The sequence below is a fragment of the Ictidomys tridecemlineatus genome, chromosome 13, assembly GCF_052094955.1.
Source record: "Ictidomys tridecemlineatus isolate mIctTri1 chromosome 13, mIctTri1.hap1, whole genome shotgun sequence".
In the NCBI taxonomy this organism is placed as follows: domain Eukaryota; kingdom Metazoa; phylum Chordata; class Mammalia; order Rodentia; family Sciuridae; genus Ictidomys; species Ictidomys tridecemlineatus.
The window spans coordinates 76,941,070-76,955,541 of NC_135489.1; positions in this window are offsets into that span (position 1 = coordinate 76,941,070).

Here is a 14,472-nt window from a genome sequence, read left to right on the forward strand (position 1 = left end):
ATGTAGCACAGTCCTTATCCAAATACCAACTGCTATTTTTGCAGAAAATAACTAGCTGACCCTAAAATTCAGATGGAAATGCAAAAGACCTAGAATTGCTGAAACATTCATAAAAATGAAGAACAAAGTTGGAGTACTCACACTTTCCAACTTCAAAACATAAACTACAATAAAGGAGATTGCAGTATTAAGCAGGGTGCAGTGGCACATGCCTGTAATCCCCACTGCTCGGGATCTGAGGCAGGAGGATCACAAGTTCAAGATCAGCCTCAGCAACTTAGCAAGGCCCTACACAACCTAGTGAGACCTTGTCTCAAAATGATAAATAAAAGGGGCTGGGGATGTAGCTCAGTGGCAAAGCACCCCTGGGTTTAATCCCCAGTACAAAAAAAAATATGGTGGTATTAGCATAGAGATAGACATATATTATCAATAGAATAAAATCGAGTCCAGAAATAAACCTGTACTTTTATGATAAGTTTAATTTCAATAGGGTGGATAGACAATTCAAGGCAAAAAGAATATTCTTTTCAACAAATTGTTCTGGGACAACTGGCTATCCAAAAGCAAATGAATGAAGTTGGGCCCCTACCTCACATCCTATGGAAACATTAACTCAAAATAGAACAAGGATCTGAATAAGACTTAGGTGAAAATCCTCAAGATCTTGGATTAGTTAATGGCTTCTTAGGTATAACTCCAAAAACCACAATGATGAAAGAAAGAAAGAAAGAAAGAAAGAAAGAAAGAAAGAAAGAAAGAAAGAAAGAAAGAAAGAAAGAAAGAAAGAAAGAAAGAAAGAGAAAGATGGATGGATGTTGTATTTCAACAAGATTAAAAACTTTGTGCTTCAAAGGACACCATAATGAAAGTCAAAAGACATAGGTTATATAACTGATAAGGGATTTGATTCCAGAATATGTAAAGATTTCTTACAACTCAACAACAAAAGCACAAAGAATCCAATTTTACAATGGACATAGGATTTGAATAGACATTTCTCCAATGAAGATAAACAAATAGTGAATAAACTTATGACAAGAGGGTCAAATCATTAGTCATGAAGCAAGTGCAAGTCAAAACTACAACAAGGTGCAAACTTGCACCCACTGGAATGGCTAAAATAGAACAGAAAGACAATAACAAGTGTTGGTGATAATGTGGAAAGAATAGACTCCTCATACATGGCTGGTGGGAATTTAAAGTAGGGAAGCCATTTTTGGAAAAATTGGGCAGTTCTTCCAAGGTTAAAAACAGTGTTACCATATGAGCCAGCCATTCAATCAGTTGTCTCTGAGCCAACTGATAACACGTCCACACTAAAAACTGTGAATATTCACAGCAGTATTAATCACAATAGCCCAAAAGTGTAAAAAGAACAAATTTAAAAATTTTTCTTTTCTTTCTTGTTTTTTTTTGGTACCAGGGATTGAACTCAGAGCCATTTGACCACTGAGCCACATCCACAGCCCTATTTTGGTATTTTATTTAGAGGCAGGGTCTCATTGAGTTGCTTAGCACATCACCTTTGCTGAGGTTTGCTCATGATCCTCTTGTTCTGTGCCACTGCGATTACAAGCGTGCACCACCATGCCCAGCAGAAACAACTCAAATTTCTACTGATCAACTTGATAAACAAAAGTTGACATAGTCACACAAAGAAATATTCCTGGCAATTAAAAAGGAATATTGTGTAACACTGTACACAGTGTAAAAAAAGGTTCACAAAAGAGCCCAGATTGCATTACTCCCTTCATATGGAACATCCAGAATAAGGTAACACCAAAGACAGAAAAGTCAATTAGTTGCTGGCAACTGAGGAGGAACAAGCCTGCAGGTACCAGGTTTCTTTCCAGAGGGAGGGAAATGTTTTGGAATTAGTAGGGAGAGTTGCACAACTTTGTGAATATAATAAAAATCACTTTAAAGGGGTGAATTTTATGATATATGAGTCTGTATCTCAATGAAAATAAAAAGGGTGAAAAGAAAAGCCTAAAACAAGGAACCAGAGGGGCGTGGGGCAAAGTGTCTGCAAGCATCTGGGAGCGTGCAGTTCAGAAGACTGAGCATCAGCCCCAGAGCTTTTGGCCTTTAGATTGTCCTAGGAGCAACAGGGTGGTCATCATCCAGGCCACTAGGGGTTGCCTGGGCTAGTCTATGGGTTTAAACTAGATTTGGCTCATGTGCTAATCTCCATAGCCTGAATCCCATCTCTATTCCTGCCACTCACAGGCACACATCCTTGATTGTAGCTATATTGTAAATGTTTGATGACCACTTTCTCCCCTTGATTATGAAGTGTTTCAGAGAAAGAACTATTCCCCAATGTGACTTAGAAATGGTGACTGTGGCAAAATGTTAAATGATGATACTCACAAGTGGATGCAGTTAATATCCACTGAGTCCTCCTTCCACACAACTCTTTCTTAGGTGTGGTGGCTCAACCTGCTCCTCGCCATGTCTCAAGTGATCAGAGGGTCCTGGTGACACTACAGGAGGTTCAGTGTAAGCCACTGTGCAAGAGACTTTGTTTCAGAAGCACACAACAAGGACCATGGCTACCAGGCTAACATCCAACACTTTGGATGACTCAAACCCACATTGTATGGAAGATTACAAATGAACTCATCTACACGTGAATACGTGAGATCTCATTTATATTTAACTCTCTGAGTTTGAGTTGTGGTTGAACAGTTGGCAAGGCGATATACTTTGAGAACATTTGATTAGTTTAATTAATTTTTATTTTGCAGTTTTCTGATTTTAGAGACATCTTTTTAAAAATGTTTTTTCCAGGTTGCAAAAATAATTTCAGTTGCTTGCAAAGCATGCAGGTCCAAAGCATCATATTTCTCCAGGCAGCATATTGGTCAAGAGTCCCCGCTTTGCAGCTTTGTCAGGGAATGGAGAGGAGGATTTTGGGTGGGAGCAGGGAGTTCCATATAACCCCTAAAATTTCTGTTCTGAGAGGCTTGCTCACTGCACCTGTGGCTTGACTGGGTCTGTCTCTTTGAGTAGGAAGCATTCCCTTTTGCCCAGAACCTCAAAGACCCTCAGTGTCCACCCTGCTATCATTTCCAGGGCCCAAAGCTGCCTAGCATGGGCACAGTTGGGGTACACAAGTGTTGACAAGATTAGGAGAGATCAATGAACATGGACGTGAATTCATTCCCAACTGCTGGACTAATCAGTTGGTTTTCACAAATATTTTATTCCTCTGTCATATCAGCCCACAAATATCTGCTTTAATGCTTAGGATCATCCCTGCACCAGCCCAATTGATTATATTATTTGGTTTGCTTTAGGAAGAGAAATGGAAAAGACCTTTGCTCTTATATATATATATATATATATATATATATATATATATATATATATATATATATTGAAACAGGGTCCTGACAGAGTAGAAGAGCCTGCTTGCTGCTCTTTCAAGATATTAAATGACTATATCGGCTTAAGTCTCAGGCTCCAATTCATTGGCTCCTGCTACCAAGAAGCCTGGGGAGCAGACAGGGTGTGTCTGGTACCTTAGAGGTACAAGTAGCAGAAATTGAATCCTTGGGCAAGGTGGCTCTGGTTAGAAAGAGGGTGAAGACTAAGGGGCAGGCACCATGGAGAAACTGATCCATTCAGAGATGCAAGAGCATATTAGCTGGGCTTGGGGCCCTTGATGGGGACACTCCTTCCTTAGGAATTTATAGGAGGATATCCATGCATTCTAAGCCACCCAGCTGAAAGACACCAGAAACAGCTGGCCTGGTCTCCTCTATCTATACAAAGGGTTTACTAAGAAAGCGACTTAGGCTACCAGAAGTTCCAACACTGACAAAGCCAGGATCAGAATTCAGATCCCTTCACTCCTGTCCAAGGTTCTTGTCACCTGGTCACTTGTGGTTTGGCATCAGGGTGCATGACTCCACAAAGACATGGTAGTCCATACAGCCCATCCGTGCTATAGAAGGTAAGATTCTATTTGTCTCTTTTTCCCACTGGGAGTCATTGTCTCTGATTCTGGGTTTTCAGTCATTGATTGGAGTCCCCAGGACGGAAGGAGCAAGGATATGAACTAAAAATCAAAGTGTTAACATTTTACAAAAGAGGATGCAGAAATGGTCAACAAATATACAAAAATGTACTCAATCCTATTAGTAGTCAGAAAAAGACTTCATAATGAGGTATTCACACTCCTTGAATGGCTAAAATGAAAAGTGTCCACTTTTAGCCAAAGTGGAACAAAGGGGGTGTTCAAGACTGCTGGTGAGCGTGTAAGTTGGTATCACTTTGGAGAGCTGAGACTGCCTGACAAAGTTGAATGCACCTAGACACCACCAAGGAGCAGCACTACTGCTAGATGTGGGCACATGTGCAGCAAGTCATGTACAATATAGGAGCAGCAATATGTGGTATTCTAAAACTAAAAGCACAAAGTGCCCCTCATGGTAGAATGGAGAAAGAAAGAAAGAAAGGAGAGAGAGAGAGAGAGAGAGAGAGAGAGAGAGAGAGAGAGAGAGAGAGAGAGAGAGAGAGAGAATGAATATGAACATTCCTACAATGGAATATTTACAGGAGTAAAATGAATGAGTGACAACTGCATACTACAATGTGAAAAAATTTCCATGTAATGTTATTAAGAAAAAAAGGTAAGCATGTTGAAACCTATTGAATAATTTCATTGTTATAAAGGTCAAAAAGCAAAACTAATTCGTGGCATTGAAAGCCAGCAGGGTAATGACCACTGAGGATTGGGGAGAGGATGCTTATGGAGCTGGTCACTGTCTTTTTATTTTCTTGGGTGGTGGATTCATAGATATGCATTTCATAATAATTCACTGAGCTGTACGTGTATGATTTGTGCACTTTTCTCTATGTATGTTCTATTTCAATAAATAGGTTAAAACTATTTTAACAGCACTCACCTCATGTGATGGAATTTTAAGTAAGTTTCACACTCTCATTTTTTCTATTCTTTGAATTATATACAATACATATGTGTTGTTTATATAATCTAGAAAATCATATGTGTCTTTTAATTGTGAAAATAATTAAACATGGTCCATAAATACAAGCATGTTCACTTACCTCTACCACAAAGTCAATTTTATGAAAAGACCAGAAACTGTCATGTTCATGTTTTTCTCCAATGCTAAGTTGTTGAATCTGTTTTTGACTTGAGAGATGACCCTTCTGTATCTCTGCCCTTGTCATGAGTGGACACTGTCATACATGCTCTTTCACACAGCATAGGGCAAAATGTTACAGAAAAGACTTGGGCAGAGAACCAAGAGGACTTGGCTCAGGGTTGGTTCTTCCAGAAGTTTCTAGCAGTGTGAGATCAGGCAAGTTACTTCACCACTGAGATCACCAATAATCGGAGCTAATTATTTCTAGGATTCCTTCCAGATTTAGTAGTCTCTGATTCTCTGTACTAATGGTAAGGAGGAGATTTGAGATTTTTGGAGGTGATTTCTTTGGTCAACACCAACATCTCTTCAACATCTGCCAAATGACAGGTGCCAGAGTAGGGATATATCAGAAACATACCAGGGATATACCAGAAAATTAGATACCCAAGGTTCCCACCCTCAAGGAGTTTACATTTTAGAGTGAGAGACAGGCAACAAAGAAAAAATAAGTGCTAGGATGAGAATCTTCCCATGCAACCTTCTTGCTAGAAGGGCAAGATGAGGACCAAAAAGTTGTCCTTTGGGCTTTGCAGCAGCAAAGTAAAACTGGGGACTTAGACAAGAGCAGTTTGAGAGGGATGTGAGGACAGAAGCCACCTGGGATGCATGACAGGAGCTGAGGGAGGGGAGATGGTCCACATAGACAATTCATAAGTCTTTCTGGAAAGAGAGGCTGAAAGGTCAGGCAGCAGCTAGAGAGGGAAGAACAGTGGACAGAGGAGTGTTTATTTGTTTAGAGACAAAACTAGAGCACTCTACTGATGCGTTCATGGGGATGACACAGGAGAAAGGAGACATGCATGATGGACAGGAGACAAGAAAGAAATGAAACAGAAGACAGGCATTGGCACCAGCATACAGCAGAAGGATCAGCTTCCATAGAAAAGGGCTAAGACAGGAAGGAAGAGAAGATAATGCAGGTGCAGATCAGATTGACGATTTTATGGAGGAAAGATGAGAGAGTACCCACAACTGCTTCTCTTTTCTCATGAAATTGTGAGGTGAGTTCATCAACTGGGAAGTGGTATGGGATATTGGAAAAGAGTTATCTAAAAGAGCTGGTCGGTATACTTAAAGATTAGATGACCCTTGTCAGGGACGAGTTCAAGTTTGTAATTACAAAACCATGTAATGAGATTGTAGACCACCTATTTCTCCTCTGAGAAATAGAAATAGTAACACCCGGACCCTTCTGATATCCTATGAATTTCTAGGTAGGCTGTTGATCCTTTCTAGTAAATGACTTGAGACTAATGATCTTAATATGGAGTCAGTAAGTCTTGTAGCTAAGAAAGATCTTTAGGGAATTATCATATCTAATCCTTTTGGTCAGAGAGACAGAACAATCTTAGATGAGTTGTATGAAATCACCTATCCATCCATCTGTTCAACTATCCTTCAATCCAGCTATCCACACATCCATTCATTTGTCCATCCATTAGTCCATCCATCCATCCATCCATCCATCCATCCATCCATCCATCCATCCATCCATCCGTCCATCCACCCATCTACATTGTATTCTCTGGGCCTCTTCTCTGAATCGTGTATCTGATGCTATAATAACATCATTTTAATTATTTGATGACTAATTATTTGGGAATTCAGTGAGTAAATTTGTTCCACAAGTGTTTGTTGAGCATCAACTATTTTGAGCTGAGCCCTTTGCTGAGAGACATGGAGAATATAAGAATGTGAAAGAAATTCTTTCTATTCTCAAGAAGCTTGCAATCAAGGCAGGAGGACCTTTCAATCTCCAAACAGAAAACTATTGTGACCCCATGGTGCAGAAGGCAGGCCCTCTTAAGAGGGAGCCCTGAGACGGAAACTCTGTACATAAGGACATCTCTGGCAAGGAGGCAGGATTTGAGCTAGGCCTGATCATCTCAGCTCTAATCTTTGGAGAGGGAAAAAAAAGACCCAAACTTGAAGAAATAGTGCAGTATTAGAGTGCAGTCATAAACATAAAACATTAACATGTAATTCCCTTATGCTTTGAAAAATTACTTCATAAACACAAAGTAAAATATTTTTCCCTTTTTATTACCTGACAATTACATATTAAGAATTTCTTTTTATGTTTAAAAACATATGCAAGCTGGGGAAGGCAGACGCCAAAATGTAATTGCTTTCCTTCTATAAGAATCAGATGTTATTTTCTTCCAACTCAACTCTGAAAAGAGATAGGGAAAAGCAAATTGTTGTATACATTAAATTTGGAAACATCTGATAGCTTTCCTCAATTAAACTATTTAAATGGAAAAAGATTGCTGTACCGCTCTGTCATATCCCACTGAATAAAACCTCAACTGAGGCAAATTGGCAGTGGCAGGTACCAAATGCATCGGCAATAATGAGATTGGACAAGCCAGTGGAGGTCATTGGTAATTGTTATTATATGCAATATTGCACTGTCAGAAACAGAAAAAACCAACAACTTGGTGGCAAGCAGAGTCAATGCTGGGGACCCCATGGGTTAGAGTGTCAGTGGCCACCGAGCTGGGTGAACTGAGGGGTTTCAGAAGAGCTCCCCCAGGGTCTTGAGCCTACTCTCCATGAGGAGCTGTTTGTGGTCTGCTGTGTTCTCTCAGCATGTGGGAGACCCTCCATGGCAATTCTATCAGGAGAAGTTTGGTTAAGTCAGCTGAGTTCAGGATCAGGGGGTGGCACTGGGGCACAGGATGGGGTAGGGAGAGGTAAGGTAGAGGGGACCCTGAGAAGGGAAGTGGGACAGAGATAAGCACAATATTTGTGTTTGCTGTGGTTTGGCTGGAACCTCTAGTCCTGATTCAAGCTGCTGAAAGTTCTCTGTTTTTTCCCTGCCAACTTTCCAGAAGGGGGGGAGAAGGGAAAATATTTCATTGTTCTTCAGGGCCTCAGGTCTCCATTTGAAAATTCCAAAGTTGAGAAGTAAGAAGTAGAGGTGGGTCTGGGTTACCTGAGACCTAAGAAAGCTGCCGGCCTGAATACAACTTCCAGTGGGGCCTGAGCCCTGCTCTGGATGGTTCAGATTAAGATCCAAACAGTCACTACACAGTCCTGCACAGGGGACAGACATGCACAAACTAGTGTGATGCAGAGATGGACACATGGAAATAAATTTGATAGCCATTTAGCCATTGACTAAACAGGCTCCTAGCTGGCGTGCTATGGGGGTTCTAGTCTCTGGATTCAATAGGGAGGTCATTTTAAAATAGGACGTGACATATTCATGAGCCAAGTACATTAAAATGACTATTCCCTTCACATCACCCAAGGATTCCAGCATAGACAAAGCTGTGGTACCTGTTAAAGGAGGAAAAGGAAGAGATGACACATGGTCCAGGCCTCTGCCATCAGGAAGTTCACTGACCACGGGAAGAATAGATTCAATTGCCTCCTGTTCTCAAAGACATTTTGCGCAGTGTTCCCTGGTACTGAGCATGTCTCTGTCAGTTCAAGCTGCTGTAACAAAATACTGCAGATGGAGATGGGAGTGGGGTGGTGCTTAAACATCACATTTATTCTCATAGTTCTGGAGGCTGAGAACTCCAACATCAAAGTTCCAACAGATTCAATATCTGGTGAGAGTCTTCTTTCTGGTTTGCGACAGGAGTGGGGAAGAGCTCTGGTCTCTTGTTTTAAAGGCTCTCATTCGCTCACAGGTGATCCACCCTCATGACCCTCATCTAAACCTAATTACTTCCTGTTATGGTTTGAATGTGTCATCCAGAATCCATGTGTTAGAAACTTTGTCTCCAAAGTCAAATATTAATGTTACTTGGAAGTGGGGCTTTGGGGATGTAATTAGGATTAGCTGAGATCATGAGGGTGGGACTCCTAGGTTGCATTTTTGGTCTTACAAGAAGAGAAAGACAGAGTCGAGCAAGTGTGTTCTGTCTTGGTGTCTGATGCCCTGCGTTGCCTCAGGACTCCACAGAGAGCACCACTGGCAAGAAGAACCCACCAGATGCAGCCACCCAGTTCTGAACTTGCCAACCTTTAGAACTCTGAGCCAAACAAACTTTGACTTCTTATAAATTACCCAGTCTGTGGTGTACAGTTATAGAATAGAAAATGGACTAAGCTATCCTCCAAAGGCCCTGTCTCCAAATGCTATCACACTAGGGACTACGGCTTCAACTTGAACTTGGGGGAGACACAGATGTTCAGTCCACAGCAGTAGGCTTCCTGAGTTTGTCTGAAGAAAGCAGCAGTTAACTAAACAACCCTCCTGGGAAAACAATAACAATGACTAGGAGCCAAAGTGAAGGTCAGGCATCAGGGAGGTGTCCCCACCCAACCTGGAGGAACACACATTTCTGAGATGGTGGCGTTCTCAGGTCTCTTCAGGTCCCATATGGCACTCCAGTTGGAAAGCCCTCCGAGGCAGAGCTTCCCCACCTGAGAGGTACTGAAAATTTTCCTGGAGAGCTTTGTGCAAAATACATAATTTCTAGGATTTACTTCTTACTGTTTGAGTTAGATTTCTGGGGTAAAATTAGAAGAGCTGTGGTTTATTATTGGGGTAGGTGGTTCTGAGGGCACTTAACCACTGAGTCACATCCCCAGCCCTTTATATTTTTTATTTTGAGAATAGTTCTTACTAAGTTGCTGAGGGTCTCACTAAGTTGCTGAGGCTGGCTTTGAACTTGAGATCCTCCTGCCTCAGCCTCCCAAACCACTGCAATTATAGGTGTGCACCACTGCATCCTGAGGAGAGCTGTGTTTTTAATCAGCTTTTTGGAATATTTGGAGCAGGTCCTCCATAGACAGGTCCTGGTCATATGGGAAACCTGGTATCCCTGCCAGTCTTTGCAGGAGGAATTTCCAAAACAGGGAGTTCACGCCTTACAAGGCATCGTGGTAAGTCATGCTTTATTGCCAGGAAGTTCTTTATTTTGGACAGGTGATATCTGATGCTGCACCAGTTCTACCCTAAGTTTACCTCTTATCCACCTGATCAGAAAGGATGAATGTATTTAATCCCTCAGTTGTCTACCTCTTCTTCAAATGACTGCTGAGCAGCACATCCCAGCAGAAGAAACTGCACTTCCGCTGAGCTGATGGCCCCATGTGAGACTCAGGGTGTGCTTGGAGGCACACACTGTATTTGTGTATATTCCTTTGGATGAAAAGATCTCATTTGTTCATTCTCCCTGAGCACCTGTTCTCTGCAGTAAGAACTGGTACTAGAGAGAGGAATCAGAGCACAGATTCTGGAACTGAGAGCCAAGGAGGGAATGCTCTCATGTGGCCCTTGTCTATCCACCCTAGTGATCTTCCTAAAGGACCAAGGAAGGAGGCTTAAAGGGATTGGAGCTGGTCACAGGTAGCTTCCTGGATGCAAGATTGCCATGCAGTCTGCCACTTGGGGATGTATCTTGTGTAGACATATAGATTGAGAAAGGGGCTTCATCTCCACATAGTTATATGCATGGCTCCCTGGGGGGCTAAGATGATCTGGTGGAGGCCCTGCCCTAATTCAGGGGGGCAGCAATATTGGCCCCAAAAGTGATAGACATTTCCTCTGGATATGGGTGGGGCTCAGCTGCTCTGGAACTTTCAGATCTGGGAGATCCTGGCAATCTCTGACTTATAGATGTACCCTGAGGAGGGGAAAGCACCCAGAGAAGAGTGTATGCCTGGTATCTTTGGGTGAGAGCACAGAGGTGAGCCTGCTTGGCTGTGACCAGCTCTTGTGCTTGGAAGTGGAGGCTGAGCAAGTTAACTCAGAGCTAAGAACTCTAAAGCCTCAGCTACATCACTTAAACACTCTTTAGGTGTTGAAAGATAAACTTTGGCATGTAAAAATGTTAGAGTTTATTCGAGTGGACAGAGATTCATGAATTAAGCAGCTCTGGACAGGATGTGGTTTGGGGCTCTGGGGTGGGGACCTAGCTGTTAGAGAGTGAATGTGGAAGTAGAATGAAAAGTTACATGATTGGTTAAAATAAATTGCCTTATTTGGTTAATCTCAGTAGGAAGTTTCAACACAATCTAACTAATGCCAAGTTGGATGCATGGGATTGGTTTGGTTTCTTCAAAATTAGCAGCTTACAGGAAATGGCTCTGATCTAGGTTTTGGTTTGCTTATATAAGAACTCAGGGCATTAGAGCCACTTCAATCTAATGGTCTTCCATTTAATTATTTTAGCATAGGCAACCCACTTCCTACCCCCCATTTAACCACAAACCCCACACTACTCCCAGACTTAGCTGGGAAAAAAAAATAACAGCAGTAAACACTCCTGAAACACTTTTGATGTGGCAGGCACCATTCAAAGCATTTCACTTGTATTGTTAGGTTAATGCTCACAATAGCTCCTCAAGGAAAGTTCTCTTGTTATCTCCACTTTGTAGACATGGAAACTGAGGCACAGTGACAATGTGGGACCTGTTACAGAACATTGGTACTTTTTGTATGAGACTAACTATTCATAGTGATGTGAACAGTATTGTTAGAGGGTCTGTCAGTTGGCGGATGGACTGAAGGACAGGAGGCTAGAAACCAGAGCCCTCGTGATTCTGAACTGTGCCCATGGTGAGGACGGGACCTCCTGGGGGAACCCGCATCCTTCCCCTTATCACCTACCAGGTACAGCTCTGCCTGAGCTCTTGATCTGGGTTCCTGTCTTTTCCTGAAATGCAGAACTGACTGGATTCCCTGGGCTCTTAGCAAACTGTGAGGCTTCTAGAAACTTCTCGTTCTCTATCTGAACACTTGGTTCACTTAATTAAGCACTGCAGACCTGATGCATGTGTCTCAGCTATCAAAGGCATTGAAACAACTTATCTACACAACTAAACCTCTTGCCAAAGATGAAGAAGAGGCAGGAATAGTATGGTATTCTGCTGTTTATAACCATCAGTGAGCAGAGGGTGCCATTAAGTCAAACAAGCCCAGTGCCAAGACTCTGGTGCTCTCGTCTGATCTCTGTATGTGACTTTGGAGCCTCAGGCCAGTGCCTTTCCAGGGGAGGGTCATATTAGAATCTTGGAGAAGGAGAAGAAAATGAAGAATTGTATTATAGTAATTTTATTTGGGAAGATATTCTTAAAGCCTTATTTTTAAACAGTATGGACTATAGAAATGAAAGCCTGAGAAAGATATTTCTGAATAGTAGAAAACTGCTGAAGATAGAAATTCCCAGGAATGAGAAGTTGTCCTTCTCCCCGATGGGTGCCTTACAGAAATCTCTGGGGGATACGAGAAGGTTAAAGTATCAAAGGAGGATGAAGACCAGGTTGAAGACATGTAAACTTTTACCCACACCTTAATCTCCCACTGCCCTAGGAGATGGGGTCTTCTCCCACAGGGATTTCCAAAGCAACTTTTTTTCAAAGAAACAATATTTTAATAGATACATTTAATCTATCTTTTTTTCCTCCCTTCCCACTTGCATGTTTATACCCCACCTCAAGATAAATCCCTTGGATTTATCCTCAGAAGAAACCACCCATGAGCCACTAGGACACCATCAACACCCTGCTTTCCAAATTCTCTTTTACTACATGCCAGTCACAAATGGGGATTCTAAGAGGGAAGAATGAATCAGTCAAAATATCTGCCCTCACACAATAACATTGGTCCAGACACGACCAAAGCAGGAAGAGAGACCCTCACATGACTGACTGACTGCAAACTGGTGTGGTAAGAAGGGAACCACGCGGATCTACTGTCAGTCAGGGTCGTTTGGCTTGCAAATGACAGAAAACTCAACTCCAAATGGGGATTTGTAATCTCCCTACAGGAAGTCCTGAGGCAGGCAGCTCTAGGCACCGCATGTATCTGCTGCTCTGCTCTGTCCTTGGACCCACTTAGGTGTGTTGGGGCATGGTCCTTCAGCCGACAGCAGGTTAGCCAGAGCAGTTGTCCAGGGAGGAAATAGGACATCCCTGATTATGGGGGTTCTTCTGTGGCCCATGAGGGACCTTCTTCAGAAGTTCCAAAGTGATCTGGGCAGCTGGTGTGGACTTGCAGAGTTCTGTGCCTATTCCTAGACTAGCCCCTAGCCCCTAGCCCACGGGGGAAAGTCACTACTGAAACTGACTCAGACCCAACAACTTTTACCCCCAGGTTTAAGGGGAGAGGAGGGGCTACTTGAATAAAATAGCAGTGCCTTGAGAAGGCAGGGGTGGAAAAGGATGCTGGAAGGGAATTAGCCACAAGCTCCTGGGCCCACACTGCAGGAATGTGAGGTTCCCCTAGTAGGCACAGGAGGAGAAGGGGTCTGATCTGGCCTTGTCTGTGAAGCCTGTTCTCTTTTTTTCTTTAAGCAGGGAATGGTAGGGAATTCTCAGCAGAAGAATAGCATGAGCAGCCTCATGTGGAGCTGCAGGGCAAAGGAGCTGGACCCCAGACCTAAGCAGCCCTCGTTCTCAATCCAGAGGTTCTGACAAAGCAAGGTGTTAGTGGTCTGGCTTCTCACTCAGGGAATAAAGGCTGTACACCAACGAGATCCAGAAAATATTTCAGAATGCAATGGCCAAGAATCTGTCCTTGGGGCTTGCCAAAGGAGTTTTAATATTGCTCTTAGTCATAGCATATGTGCTACCCTATATTATGTAATATTTTCAAAAATATTTAAAGGATAGTAAAATTACTTTTTCTCTGTCCTGTACCCAGATTCAATGACTGTTAACAGGTTACCATATTTATATTCTCTGTGTGTGTGTCTTTCTCTCTCTTTGAATCACATGAAAGCAAGTCGCAGACCAGTTGATACTTTATTCCTAAATACTCCAGCCTGCATCTCCTAAGTATGACGACATTTTTCTACTTAATCATAATATCATCATCGTGCCTAAGAAAATTAACAAGAATTTCTTGGGATCATCTAAATCAGGCCTTTCTCAAATTTCTCTGTTTTGGGAACTATGATCCAATTAAGGGTCTATTGATATTGTTTTTAAAACACAGAATATGTTACTAAGCTTATGAAGTACAATATGCATACATGTAAGTGGTACATATATATATATATATATATATATATGTGTGTGTGTGTTTGTGGGTGGCATGTGTAAGCATGGATTCATGTACATATATGTCTACAAGTATATTTGCTGTGTGTGCATATTTATGTACATGTGTGTATATATATACATGTAAGAGTGCACATGTGTGTATTGAGGAGGGCGATACCAGGGATCATCTTTGAGCAAAATAAACCCAAATGTGCTAGAAAGTAGATGCCTCAGCCTTTTTTTTCCTTCCAATGCATTTGAAGAAATAAGAGTTAAACTCCAGGAACTGTTGAGTGGAACCAATCTTGGCTAAGGAGGCTGAAGATAATCTAATGGC